Source organism: Phalangium opilio, unplaced genomic scaffold (assembly GCF_054372755.1).
Source record: "Phalangium opilio isolate 3A_F unplaced genomic scaffold, DU_Popi_V2 ptg000070l_1, whole genome shotgun sequence".
Classification (NCBI taxonomy): domain Eukaryota; kingdom Metazoa; phylum Arthropoda; class Arachnida; order Opiliones; family Phalangiidae; genus Phalangium; species Phalangium opilio.
The window spans coordinates 15,308,099-15,323,251 of NW_028324182.1; the positions used below are offsets into that span (position 1 = coordinate 15,308,099).

The 15,153-nt window shown below is 37.8% G+C and overlaps 1 protein-coding gene across 2 annotated transcripts in view; it reads right to left on the reverse strand.

Annotated features, from left to right (window-relative positions):
- Positions 1-15,153, reverse strand: part of LOC149661967 (putative polypeptide N-acetylgalactosaminyltransferase 9) — a 107,897-nt gene that overhangs the window by 37,880 nt on the left and 54,864 nt on the right. The window lies entirely within an intron of this gene.

Genomic DNA, 15,153 nt, shown 5'->3' on the forward strand with positions numbered 1-15,153 from the left:
ATATTCCAGCCATAAAACCGAGTCAATTATACAACGAAGCTGATAATTTGAAGTCGAATGAACAACGTTACATTAACATTTGAAGCAAAAACCGGACTAGTTTCACAATACTTCGCAATAATTTACATCTGAAAGTAAAATATTTACAAGCCATTGAACCACTCTGATATAATAAGACGTACACCTATTATACGATTGTGTGTACCAGGCTTTGAGACAACGTACGCGGATCTGACGAAGACAATGATCAAAATTTAAAGCGAAATTACGATCAGTTTAAACTGAAATGCCACTTGTAAAAGCCTACTGTATCAAATAATCCTATACGATAAGATAATTTAACAATCTTAGCTCCAAGGGGTCAGCCGTTTAGACATTCCGTATATTCCAATTGTAATTGTTTAAATGAAAGCTCAATTTTGAAATGTACCATGCTAGACATCTTGATTTGGCCTTTTCGGACGCCGGTTAATTAATACAATTAACGCCTACAGTTATGATAGTCTGGCGTTAATTTCAAATGTAGAGAACTAGAGTAATTCAACGTCAGATTTCAACCCTTAATTTAACAATGACGGTTCTATTGTTAATATAACGGTTGAAACTTCAACTCATCCTCAGTCGTCTTCATTTCAAAGCTCGTTAAGCATTACCGACGTTATAAGGCGAACTCAAGAGTGTTGAGCAACTGTATTCGACGGACAGACTCGATGGAGCGGCTGCCTATACTGTCCTCAACAACCTCAAACCCAGTGGATCGGGCTTAGTAGGAGCTTAATTTACGAGTCAAACAATGGTGGACCCATTTTCCCCTGACGACTGTATGGCGACAATGTATTAAGGATATACGCTAGAGAGTTTTGTAGCGTTGCTAGGCAACGGGAATAAATGGATGGTGAATGGTACAAGTTGGAAATAACCATGAATCTTTGGATGAGAAAACTGTCTCGATGTACAAAAATACCAGGAGACGCCATTCTAAATTTAATTTTATAAACCGCTGTTTAGAAATTTAATCATCGTTAAATTTCTTATCGATGATAAGTCTAATTATTTTTAGTTACTAATTGATTTCCTCTGGAAATATTGATTAAAAAAAAACACTGTTCGTAGCTTAGAAGTTAGTAAGTTTTTTTTAAAAGACAAGACTTAAGGCTTAAGTTTTAGCGTCGATAAGAATGGGGGGAAAGAAGGATATGAAAGAAGAAAGTCGATCGAAATTTCCTTTCCTGAGAGGCCAATCTTATCAAAGACAGGAACGAACGTATAAAGGCTCGTTTAATACAATTCAGTCAAGGGGATCCGCTAAAGCGGGTTATAAGGAGAAGGCAAAATATGCTAATTCAGTCACTGTGTGTCTTAAAGCCGCTAATAATTAAAACCCCTCGGGAGTTTAAGCTCCCCAATTCTATATTGGACATAAAGACACTTCAAAACTTCATCTTCAATAGAACACCTGAATTGCTAAGTATATAAAAGGTGATGTCGGCAAAGACAGTGCATCATTGTCGACGCCTTAGCCTAGCAATTCTCAAAGCAAATAATTTACGTAAATTGGTAGCAATTATTATAATGGTCACCAATCAATTGTTTTTCTTAGATAGTTACCAGTTTTTTTTTATCAAACTTAGGTAAAGTTTTATGTGGGCCGTTGAAACTCGATACTTGCCAAAAAAGACGATAAAAACCATGTCGATATCAGATAATCGATACTTGAAAATAATAAGAAGAATTTACCGTTAAGCCTTAAGAACCTCTAAAAAAGGATTTTACGTTTTCTTCATGGTTTAATCCCTCCCTGACCAAGGAAAGAACTTTATATATCCTCAAAAACCGAGGCCAAAAAACTTACAACCGAAAACTTAATAAATTGATTAAAATTCGTCAACTTGTCGAAGAACTTTCTTAAAATAATTATTTACATCCGCTTCGGAGGACGCAACGCCATTAAATAAAAACATCACAAAAAGGTTTAGAGAGGTCACTAGGGTCAAAACCTTGGGTTAAACCTCCAGGAATAATCCATCAAAGCTTTAAATGGAAAGTTCTTGTCGCGAGTATAATCACTTTAGCAAACAAGTCTCACATCCATGACCAAGCCAAGCTCAAAGTTCGGGAACTATACGTTTACTCTTAATCTTGGGGGGAGAATTTTTTTATAAATTTGACGAAAAACAACAGAACGCTTCATTAACTCTGTTTTTTAATAGTACTTGTACGTCAGTACCATGCTTAGTAAAAAAATGTCTTGGGGGATTATTATAACCGGGTCGCCATTTTAATTAAAGCTTTGTTTAATCTGCTTATCATATTTCTAATGGCTTTGAAATTAACGATAACCATATTAAAAAAATTAAAAGAAATTCGCCCCGATGAACAAAGGGTCATATTAAGGTCAGTATATACAGGGTGTTTGTGAAAGGTCCATCAATAATGAAAGGGCGTATTTATTGGGCCATTTTGAGTCGAAAATGTTCTATGACATTTTTCCGTCCGGGCCACTGTTTTCAAGTTATGATTGGAGTAATTTACGGATGACCCCTTAAATTTAATTTAGAAATTGAAAGACAGCGCTAATTTAATGAAGGGGTCATCCCTAAAATATTCAAATCATAACTCGAAAACCGTGGCTCGGACGGCTAAATGTCATAGAACATTTTCGACTCAAAATGGCCCAATAAATACGCCCTTTCATTATTGATGGACTTTTCACAAACACCCTGTATATAACAAGAATGTATTCAATCTCCCCTTGAATCATTAAACACGATTGAGTTAACTCGTATACCGCAGCGATACCGTAATAAAACTCTTAATAATATCTATGCCAGAAAATTATTTACACCTGGTAAATTAATTTGTTGGTGGAACCACTAACGTCACGCCGTGGTAATTCGGGCGAAAGAGGAAGATGGAATCCCCTTTGTTGTTTTAATGGACTAATTCGCTTAGAGCGGGAGAGATAGAAAGAGAGAGAAAGCTGTTTACATTTGCCTAATGGAAAGAGTAACTTTTTCCCCAGAACAAAAGGATCAGCTAGGCTTGCATTGTACTTATAGCTTCGGGGAAAGGAAACTGCATCTACAAAGCCAACGTTCTCTCGACAATGACTTTTACAAATTGAATTTAGCAAACTTTACTTAGAGAGTGTGGGCCGCAGTTAGGATGATCTCGTATAAAGGACCCACTAAAATATTCCTTAAAATTTAGAAATAACTAATTTTATCAGAAGCACATGCACGAGACACATTCGAAGTAACATAAAGCGATCCAGATTTAAAAAAGGCTGCTAAAGAACGAAGATTCCCATACATATACTTCTTGTTTCCTTAGCTTCTGAAATGCACACTCTTAAAACCAACCATTTCCCAGAACACACCTGATAAATTGGGATATTTGAGAGTGTTGTCTTATAGAAGCTTGCCCGAAGGTTATACTGATTCGAGTCGATAGAGTGACTTGGAAGTTCGAATTTATTGATACACCCACTTGCTCATTCACGAGAATCCATTCCGGCAAAAGGGTTTCGCGTTTACCTTTAGGTTTAACGATAGCGGAAACTTGGGGAGGTCAATTTGCAAAGTTCAAATTGGGTTGCGCATAGTTAACTATTAAACGAGAAATACGGTTGGTGTAGTGGCAAACAGAAAGGAGAGAGTTCAGTTCAGCTTAAGATATCTTGAAGAATTAAGCTCAAATTCGATAAAGAACTGACCTGAATTGAATTGACATCATTAAACGTAACAAACTCGATATATAAATATAAGTTATCGGTAAACTGTCAAGGCTTATATAAACACAAACCAGGTACACTCCGACGTAAATATAATTTACTAATAACAGGCGAGAGGCTTGCATTGTTCGGGGGGAATATGGGCTAATAATAAGCGGACATGTAGCGGTTCCCCTAACCATTTTATCGCTTGGTCATTGCCAATATTACACCAGAAATGACGGTTCAATTTGCTATATATATATTTATACATATATCTCACCAAGCGAGGGAAGGGGGAGGCTTCAAACCCTTACATATATCGAACGTTGGGTTACATACGCGACTATATGGGTCCTTCCCTTAGACACAGTCAATTTGGGAACCCGGGAACAAAGTAAATATATACATACACGCCTCTGATATAACTGACACCTTTCTCATCCGTTATAGACGTATGGGAACGGGGAATAGCGTCAGCTAGGTAAAAATGTTTTCGCGTTTAGAGTGTCAATAAACACGGTACACGCTGTAAATTCAGGCAAATATGGAAGGGTGAGATCTATAGCTAATAACGGGCGAAGGCTTTCATTGTATTCACGAGAGACGTTCGAATACCAGGGTCTCGTTTTGTAAAAATCGATATTGGTATTCTCTCCCTTCGTAGGAGAACTCGTCATCCATAGTCGATAGAATAGAGCTAAGGGCTGCAGTAAGGTATCGTAGGAATGTACAGGGATGGGGATGAGGGGATGATCCACGCGGAAGAAGCTGAGCACGCGAGACAGACTCATCCGGCGGCGCGATCTCTCGCTTGGATGCTTACTGATGCAACCCAACTCCATCGCGTACCACCGACATTCCCAGCGCGTCCCGTTGGGGCCGTTGCTTTTAAAGCGTCCTTCGTTTTCGTCCTTGTCGCCTCAGGGTCCCTGTCCGACTAACCAGCCTCCCCCGTCAACTCTCCCCCAAAATCCACCGAAACAAGATAAAAAAGATACAATTAAAACCCCATAAAACGTGTAATGTTTCATAGGCATTTTAGAATGAAGGTCAAATTTAACATTTTGGCTTCGCGTTAATGAGTCACTGTTGTGGTTCAGAGGGGAGAGGTTATATCTTTCGTTAATTGCTGGAAAATGTCAGTACCGACACACTCTCACAACCCAATAAACTACAAACTCTTCAATACTTCATGGGGTTTTAAAAAAAACGGCGATAGAAAACTACTAGATGGTGAACTGCTCTAGTATAGGTTTCTCTCTCTCTTCGGATGGCAAGACGATGTGCGGTGGTGTATAGCTTCTTTTTCTTTCTTTTTTTGCTGAAAGCAGTGACGCGGTGGCAATGGTAGCCCGGAGGCGTCAAATCAATTAAGAATAGGACAAGGTGGTGTCCTTCCCATTGGGTTTCTATCACGTCGTTGTATATTCGAAACCCACGTCACTTTACACCACGTTTAAAGGCTTGGTAGGACACGACGCTTCTGTTAATTCGCTGACAAACGCAGTCCATACACCAAGTAAAGCAACCTGGAGTATTTTCTACTTTCACCAGCCGTACGTGATATTGGCGTACTACGCGTTTACGATCCGGTCTAATGTTTCGTATAAAAACGTCTATATTAGGGGGAACAGACATAAAGGCGCCAATAGAGTTAACCCTAACGATAGACCTCACGAGGCTATCCAATAGTTAGAGAACTTATAGGTTAACCCAAAAGGTTGCTTTTTTTTTGTTTCAAGATGATTATAGGCGTTAACGAATGGCCCATACTATTAACTTTATAGATTAGCCCTAGTAGTAAAGGAAGGTCCCGGAGAAGAAAAAAAAAACTGGTGAAAGAGAAAATCCAACAACGGTATACGTAAAGGGAAAGAAAGTAAGGCAAACCTCAAACCACCAGGATGGAACAACAAACAAGGACATCAACAAGAGACCGTAAGAGAGAGTGAGAGATAAAGGTTCGAGAGAAAAAACACGCGCTCACAAAACCATGCACGCTAAAAAGAAAAAGACACGCGAGAGAGACTCCACAAAAAGAAAGAGTTTTTATTTAGACCAAGGCTTAAAAACGGTCGGTTAGGCCTAAACAAACTTAAGTTAATACTTAGTACCGTTACCGTACCGTCTCGCGTTCAAATTTCATTGGTTAGTAGTAGAAACCTAGACGTCTTGGGTAAGCCTTGGTTTTTCAATTATGAAATTAGGCGTGCTTTATAAAAACTGATGTCACGTGGACTTCTTTAAGAAAAGAAGAAAAAACAACAACAATTCCAATCTAACTTCTAAAGTCAAGCAAATCTTTAGTACCACTTCTTGGATGCGGAAGCGCAAAACCGGAAGGAAGAATTTTTTTACAAGGAACATATATAAGATTGGGTAAAAGAGAAAAACGAGTATCTCTGTCACGAGATTTCTTTCCATCGTTAGTTTTTTCAGTAAGTAGTGTAGTGTAGTATAGTCAGGAAATCAGGAAGAGAGAGAGAGAGGGAGAGAGAGAGAGAGAGAGAGAGGAAGTGCACGAAGGAAGGTGGAAAAATATAGAGTAAGGAAAGGAAAAGTCATAGGATGAGTGTCTCTACAGTGATAGCGACTCTCGGAAGACTTGGAAACTAGTTATTTACTCTCTGAGAGGCAATGGGAATTCGTTTGTCCCATATACACTGTAGTCTATAGAGAGAGAGAGCTAGAAAGGCCATAATTCCAGGGTACGCCGCTAGGGAGCGTCGTGCCACTGTATTTCTTTGGGTTTAGGCTTTCTATTTTCAACCTTCCTTATAGGCTGCTTTTAGTGGCAAGCTATAAATGACCCCGGCTGGCAAAATTACACCTTCTCTTATACTCAAGCACACACGGAAAAGAACCCAAGAAGAAATAAATCTAGCCCAGAAATGGACACGGATTTCCCCTTAAAAACTGGCGCGAAAGAAAAAAGAAAAAAAAAACTTTTTATCGGAGCAATACGGTTGCGGAGTCCCATACGCCAAAAGTATCAACAAGAAGAACCAGACAATTTATAACCCTGAAGAAAACTAAAGCAAAGCAAAAACAATCAAAGAGTTGAAGACAAGAACCTCGGAAACTTCTATTTCTATTTTCCTGGCATTATGGGAAAGAGTTGCAACGAAGGGAGGGGGGAATGTAACTAAAAAATAATAATAAAAAAGAAACACAGGCGGAAGCAGCGACGAATTACGCGCGCGCTACTCTTGGAAAGTTAGAAAAAAAATGCAGGTTGGATATACATTTCGCGAGCCGAGTAAAAATAATAAAAACCGTCCAACCGAAAACAATATCTCGCTAAAGTATAAAACTACGTACCATGGTGTGTATATATATATAAAAAATCCTTTGTCGACAAGAGATAAGAACCGATCCCTAAAAGTATCTTTTCGCTTTTGGCGGTTTTTTATTTTTTCATTTTAAAGAATTCGACATACATTTTACACCTTAGATTTTCAATGATTATTGTAAGGAACTGAAATGGGATATTCCCCTTAAGCTTATTACAAATTTGGGCAATTGAAAGTCCTGAAGTATTAAAGTTTCTTTCCAAGAAATTTTATTATCCCTCAGTTCAAGAAATACTGAAATTCAAGTCTTAACTACAACGAATTTAGCAAATTCCCGAAAGACATTTGAAGTTATACTTTGGTATTTACAAAACTATATTTATCTCAAGCTAAGCCAATACTTACTTCTCTATAAGGAAACACACTGCATTTAAGATGTAACTCTAATTCTAAATTCAATACTCGCAATAGAATTGTGAAAATTCAGGATAACAGTCAAACTAACAAAGAAATAGAACGTGTAATGACATTTCTTTTGGTTCCTTCCCCATAAACGAGTTCTCCAGGGTGATACAAAACCTTACTCTAATGGGAATTGAAAAGATACTTTCCAAAGTTAAAGCTTAATACAAGTTGAGAGAAGAGAAGAATCCAAAGAAGACATTGTTGCTTCGGGAATCCCTTCAAGTAGAAATAAACTGCGTAAAGCACGCGCAAGTACATTACACATCGACGAGTACGCGTTGAAAGTATATATATATATATACATACATTTCTTTATCGCGTCAAACTTTGACCCCCCATAAATGCAGCGTCGAGAAGAACTTTTAGCAAAACGACAATGGCCGCTCGTAAGAAGTCCTATCAAAAAACTTATAGAAAGCAAACTGCAAGCGGCAAGTACCGTTAGTATGAACGAACACGACGCGTATACCTTACGTTCCCGCCTTTCTGTTCATTGCTTGTGATTTAGAGAACGAATGGACGACTACACAGAGAGTTCATTTTGGGCTAGAGAGAATGGGGCTATATAGCCGAACGCGGGGTATGGGCTCTCTTTTTACGAGCGAAAATTGAAGGGGACCCTTCGGTGTCTGGGCTGATATGGCCCCAAAGAAAACGCTCGCGCCTTTCCCAAATGTCGCCAATAACTAGGATGAAGAACGAATAAGGAAGGAGAAGAAAAGGATGGCAAAGATGTTTCTTCGCGTCGATGGACAGACGCCGCTAGAAATGATGTCAACGTTCACCCAATATTTGCGGGCCATAAAAAGTTTCAACTTGCTGCTATATATATATATATATATCTATCTACTCAGTATTGGATATTTCTGAATTGTGACGTAGATGAGTTTCGAATCCGAATATTTGTGGATCACAAGATATTATTAAAAAAAAAAAATGTTGGAAAATAACCAACAATTTCTTACGCGCTCTCCTATGATTCTAAAAAATGTTCCTAGACAACGATAGACAGTGAAATGGGCCCATTTATTTATATACATAAACAATGTCAACCGTGGGCTTTAGGTTGGGCACGTTTTCGAAATAGGAAAGGCCGTTAGACGAGCAATTGGGCTCGGTACACTCTTTATCGCCGGTAACCGAAAAATGGTGGCAACAGATGTTGCGGGACTATACACCAATGGACCCCTCCTCCTTCTATATTAAATATATAAAAATAAAAGAGTAAGGCTTACGAAAGACCATAACCTCGTGACGCTTTGGGGTTAAGGGTTAGGGTTAGAGTTGAACCCCTATATAGCTACTGGGTACAATATAAGCCATCCATACCCGAGACATAAACTTTGCCATAAAAGAAACACCGATATTTTACCAAATAAAAAATCAGCAAAAGCCGCGAAAGAATTGAATTACTTTTGCGCGAAAAGTATCTACAATATACGGACCATACCACATATCCAAGGTTAAAAAAACGGCGCAGCTATTAATTAAACAAATAAATAAATAAAATAATCTCACATAGAAGCGTAGATAAATAAAGCTCCGCTTGGGGCTGAAAAATATTATTTAGAATTATTAAACCCATCATGGTTAGACCGTACCAAAGCGAACGAAATGAAAAAATAAATAAATAAATACATAAATACAGGCACATAACAGCTGCATTCATAAAACATTCGAATCACGTCGTCTCAACGTAAAATCAGAGCGGGAAAGGAACTGGACTCATGCACAAGGGAAGAACGAAGTAACAATTGTAAAAAGGGTAAAAAAGAGAACTAGGAAGCTCAATCGAAATCAGCCGATATCTGTCACGCTAAAAACCGCGCACTATATCAATATCGGAACAAAAGGCGTTCACTGTCCAGCTATAGTCTATCCTCTCTCAATCCCCTCTTTTAAGACTTCTCTGGAAAGAGAACTACATCCAAAGATGGAGAGCGAGAGAGAGAAGGAAGGAAAGCCTGTTAGAGAAAACCCGCATCCAATTCCGATTCGACATATAGGAGAACTAACTCGCTTCTCAAGTTGAGTTTACAATTGAATAACTAAAAAGAATCAGTATGTCATCGAATTCATCGGCTAGTTCCTACGCGTTGTATTCTCATACCGAAATGGAAGTTCTCCCTTTTCTCATGAAGAAATTAAATCAATTCATGTTATAAGGAGTGTGCACGGTCCTGCGCGCTATAGCTTTCGCTTGGGCATGCGGGAAGAGGCAAAAGAAGAAGTAGGTCAGTGGCTCCAGTCAATTTCAATCATTCGCCTCGACAAGAAGTACAGGGTAAAAGAGTCCGGGGACGGTAAGAGGGGGGGGGCAAGGCGCCCACATTGCATTATAGATGACGTTTCATGAACGATTGTGGCACAAAGCAATCGCATTAAAAGAGAGCCACCGACCGACGGAGGAAAAGAGAGAAGAAACGGACGATGGCCAACTGAACGAACCAAGAGAGAGAGAGGATAAAAAATCCTGGATTCAGGAAGGAAAAAAGATGGAAACGCTTCGCGAATTCTCTTATATTCAGCGTGCCTTTTAACAAAAGCCGCGGCGAACAGAAGTATATAAGGATTTTCTTTAGCTCTATGGTTTTGTAAGAACGTTTATGGCCGAGGTAGAAAAGCCGATTTTCCAAACTAGGTTATCTAAAGATTATTGTGTATGATAATTTTATCCTAAATAGGCTACAGTTTTAGAATTTAAATAAAACATTGGTAAATTAAAAACACTCACCAAATTGAATAAGGTTCGCATTGTAGTTCGTTAAGCCTAATCACATTTTTGAATTGATATTTAAAGTAGCACGTGAATATACTCAATTCGAATTCACGTGCGCAATTTATAAAAACATCTTTCAGGTTCCCACGCGCCATTTCTATAAAACGATATCTCATTGGCTAACAAGTTTCTAGTGATTTGTACAATATTTTTAAGCGCAGTTAGGTCTAGGCTTAGCATTTAGGTTTTAACAACAAAATAAAGCAAGGGTCGTATCGTATTACGGACGGATCTAAGAATAGATGAACCCAACATGAAAGAGATTGAGTTTGAATTTCTGGGAAAAAAAGGGTCCATCAGTTTGGAGAATTGGAAAAGTTATCCGACAAACACTATAATGGGAAAACAAGCCACCCTCGTTGAAAAACGACACGTTACCAGTCTGAATAAACAAGGGCTGGAACAAACGCAAGAACAGTTTTGAATTTCAAATGTAAAACGAGAAAAGAGAGAAAACAATTCCTCCTTTATAAAAAAAATAAAAAAATAAAAAAATAGAACAATGTCGACAAAAAATGCCTCATACTTCGTATTTTTATCATTTCCTTTTTTCTTTAGGAAGTATTTTATTTGATCCGGTTTCTAAGAACTATTCTCCTTCCTAGTGCTGCTCTCTTTGAAGTAGTACCGAGAACTTGACTATTTCAGCAAAAGTAAAAACTCTAAATTTAAAAGGTCAGAAGTCTATTGTTTAAATAATAAGGTGAAATCCCTCGAGTATGTCTTAACCCTATTTCTACCCTTTCCAAAGATGCTAAATACTTGAGATTACAACAATCATAGCTCGAGTAAATAAGCAAAATGATCACAAATACCTTCTCTCCATTAAACAAATAAAAGGTATATAAAGTATAGAGCAATGTTGATGAGGATACGGTTTGGCGCATTTTGCATCCGTTTAAAATGGCGCCGCCTATAGGGATGGAGAGAGAGAGAGCATTCCAAGCGCCAAGGTGGAAAAACCCCAAATTTAAAGACGAATTAATGACGCGTAAAGACGTCTTCCTCTCTTCCTTGGGCGCTAAAACTGGGAAGCATGCTTGATGCGAGAACCATCCTACCGTTCAAAGGCGGAGTAAAAATACATAGAAGGAAAAGATGCGGCCCCGTCCAAGAAGTTTCCCATCAAAGGATGTACAGAGGAAGGAATTTTTGAACGATTCCGATGGACGCCACCGATGGATAAAAAATATAAAAGGGAAGAGGGGGGGAATGAAAAATGACTTCTAACACCCCCCTCACTCCCACCTTCAATTCTCTTCTCTCAAAAGTTCTTTTTAATACGAACGAATTTAAAGATTGAGGGAGTTAAGCCGTTACGACATATCACCGTTTTTCCTTCCAGGTTATATTCTTAGATAAATTTAAAAAAAGAAAGATTCAAGGCATTTTTTTTCTATTCAGGGTTTTAGTTGGAAATATGAAGTAAGAATCCAGATCTGAATGCGTAAAGCCGCGAAGAAATGAGAGGGAAAAAAGGGTACACGTATAAAAAGTAGAGGTCACTAAGGCACGAGCGGATGAGGTACAACGTCTGCTTACGGAGAAAAAGATGGATACACCGTTTTTACGAAAAGAAAGTACTTGGAAAAACTTAACTTGGAAATGCTTAATATCTATTTTTCTTTTTAATATAATTTAGAATAAATGTTTTACGTGTCATCGTAGGGAAACACTGAGAGACGTTAGTAGTCGTTAAGCCTTTTAAGAAACGTCAGAAAACCTTATGACAGTTAAGCCTAATTTTAAAATTTAGGCTTAATAAAAATTGCCTCGTGAAATTAATATTTCTCGTGCCTTCACTCACATCGGATCAAACAAAAAAAAATATCCTACAAGGCTTAACAAGTTTTCTTCGAGGCATTAGTCCTATCTAAGCCTGGGCAAAGAAAAAAAAAACATTGAACGTAACAATCTTATAGATAGGATCTAAAACCCCTCCAGGGAAATCTTGGCGAGACTTTATACATCTGGCAATTAGTAGAAGAAATCCCTTTTTCTCATAATAGGGAGTCATCTTCCAAAGCTGATTGGTGCCTAATCCCCCAAAAATTCCCGCTTTTTCTTCGGAGAAAGGCGCGAGAAAGGGAAACGTGTTAACACGGTAGAATAATTAGAAGGTTCGATGGCCGTCGATCTAGAGAAGATTAAGAATAGAAAAAAGGCCTACGTCTCTAGAGACATAAAAAATCCCCTTGCAAATTAACATTTCGATGAGAAGGGAACTATAATTAAACGAAACATTTAGCTAAGACCGGGCCGAAATTAATCCCACGCTATTCGAGAGAGAAAGGATAAGCCCCGCTCCAGTTAAGCTTATTTGAAATAAACTATTTTAAATCCCTATGCATTAAATTAATCGCATTTTCAAAGAAATAATCTTGAAAAGAGAAAAGTGCTTACATAATAAAACCCCATATACTTCGTTAAGGGGAAGCCAACTTACAGGCTGAACAAATAGTATGTATTTTCCCATAGCCCCTGTAGAAATGTTTATCACGCAACACACCAAAGTTCAGGGAAAATATCGTTTACAGGGGCGAACCGAAAAAAAAAATATTTCTCAACAGTTATTTCAATAATAAATTGAGCGTTTTTAAACAGCGCAAGTGCAACACACGTGATCAAAATATATCCCTTTACCGAGAGGCTTAAGAAAATCTACCTAAGCCTTTTACCACCGCTCGGTTAATGCATTTTTTTTGAGGGTCAAAATTTTACAACTGCTAGTAGAAAATGAAAGAGTAAAAGGATAAAACGTGGTAGAGGCACGAGTAACGCCTTTTATTAATGTTTACATCCGAGTGTAGTTTCGACACTTCAAACGTTGCTATGGCAACCAAATGAACGCCAAAAAATATAAAAATATAAAGAGAACCGAAGTACCCTCTTTGGAGGAAAAATAAAAAAGGCAAAACAGAAAATGGTTTCATTTCCAAAAATAATAAAAATGGATAAGGAATGATGGTTTTAAAGAGAAGGTGAAACTATTTTAAATTATTTCGAATAGGTACTTAAAAATATTAGGGGGGAGGGGTGCAAAAACGATTCAACCTTGGAAAATTCTTAAATAGAAGAAATATTCATCCCACCTATAAAATTAGGCGAACTAACTAAGCCTTAAACCTCCCTTTGCACACCGACTTCTTCCTGGCTACGTATGAAAACCGATTCAACACCGTCAGAAAAATATAGGCGCGAATATTGAAACAAAATAGAAAAAGAAAAAAATTGGGGCGACGACGATGGGTTGAAAAGGTCAGGGGCCCCCAGTGTTCTAATCGATGATAACCAACCACACCCTACTACCTCCCCCCCTTCCTCCTAAAACTCCCCCAGTTTGGCCTCAAAATGAAAAATTGCGTTCAACAGTCCAGCTATGGGAATATTCCAGCCGAGGGACTAAAAAAAAAGCATAGGCCTTGGTTTAGCCCTCCCTAAAATATTGAACATTTTATCAATAACAAATAACGGTTCTTGGGGGCACCCCCATAAAAAGTCATAAACACTATAGAAGGGTTAAAAAGATATTATAAATAATGAAGAATTTTATTAATTCTACCAAGAATATTTATCTCTAGAATATTAACTGAAATTCAATGTTCTTAACTAACATGAAGATTAGGTTTATTAAATATCCTAGTTAAGTTTTCATGAGATGATGAAACAAATTCATGGTATTATAAGATAATTAATATTTAAGTGTGTAGGAATTTTCTGATCGTATTTAGGCGGATTTTGTTGGAATATATATGATTCCCGCTATAAATTACTCTTTTTATTTAATATAGAAATCGCAACCGCGTTAAGTCATTTTTCTTTTAAAAAAGCCTCCAAGATCAAAAATATTCGTCCCAAACATTTCTTCATACCCATGCATGTAAAAACTTAATAAACTATTTCGAATGAACCATCGTCTTATAAGAGTACAGCTTTCAACAGCGCGTAAGTATCAAAACCATTCTACTCTGTCAAAGTTTGTTTCGAAGTCGCCCGCAACTTGAAACGAAAAAGTACAACATCGGAGTCGTTGCTCCATAGCACTAGCCTATATTTTGCCTATAAGATGAAAACACGTAAAACTACTATAGCGTCGAGTGTTAGAACTTGGCTTACACTATAGAAACTGTGGTAGGCTTGGTATATATATAATGCTAAGCTTGTCACTTCAAACTAGTATATAGTAAAGCCTGGCTCGATTCAAGTCCAAAAACCCTAGCGTTTTAGGAGAAATTGCGTGGTTTGAATGATGATAGCGATACCCTTCCCCCATACACTTTCCTTCACTTCCTTCAAACTCTCCGTCCAAACTTATTTCCTTCTTAAAGGTAGAGGAAAATATATGCCACCATACCAACGAATTTATTCAAATTGTACCCAAGAATATTGAGTTCATAAACTGGTTTGAAGAAATTTAGTTATGGGATGCAAAATTTTCATAAATCGAAATTCTCCCAACTGCTATGCTAGGCCTACATGTTTTTCGAGATTGTCTAAAATTCCTAATTCTCACATAAATTATAGATATTGAGAAAGAAAAGTAAAATAATTGATATAGTTTCCACTAAAGTGACTACAGAAAATTCCTCTAAGCTTAAACTTAGTGCAGTGTTGTCTGCAGGTCCTCTCCGAGTCATGTACTAATTCCAACTGAATGTTCATCTCTGCATTCTATTGACTCACCAACTGCCTGGCAACACTGGGGGAACGGCAAAAACCCTTTTAGTCTAAAATACCTATAGTTCAATATTCCTATGTAAATTTGAATAAATTCATGGCTGATATAGTTGATGCCAAAAAAGAAGGAATTTTCTCTTTTACTTATGCCTTATTTTTTGGTGGTTGCCCTCTTACCAAGCGTTTCACCGAGTTTTTTTTTCTTGAAGCAACGTTCCAAGCGA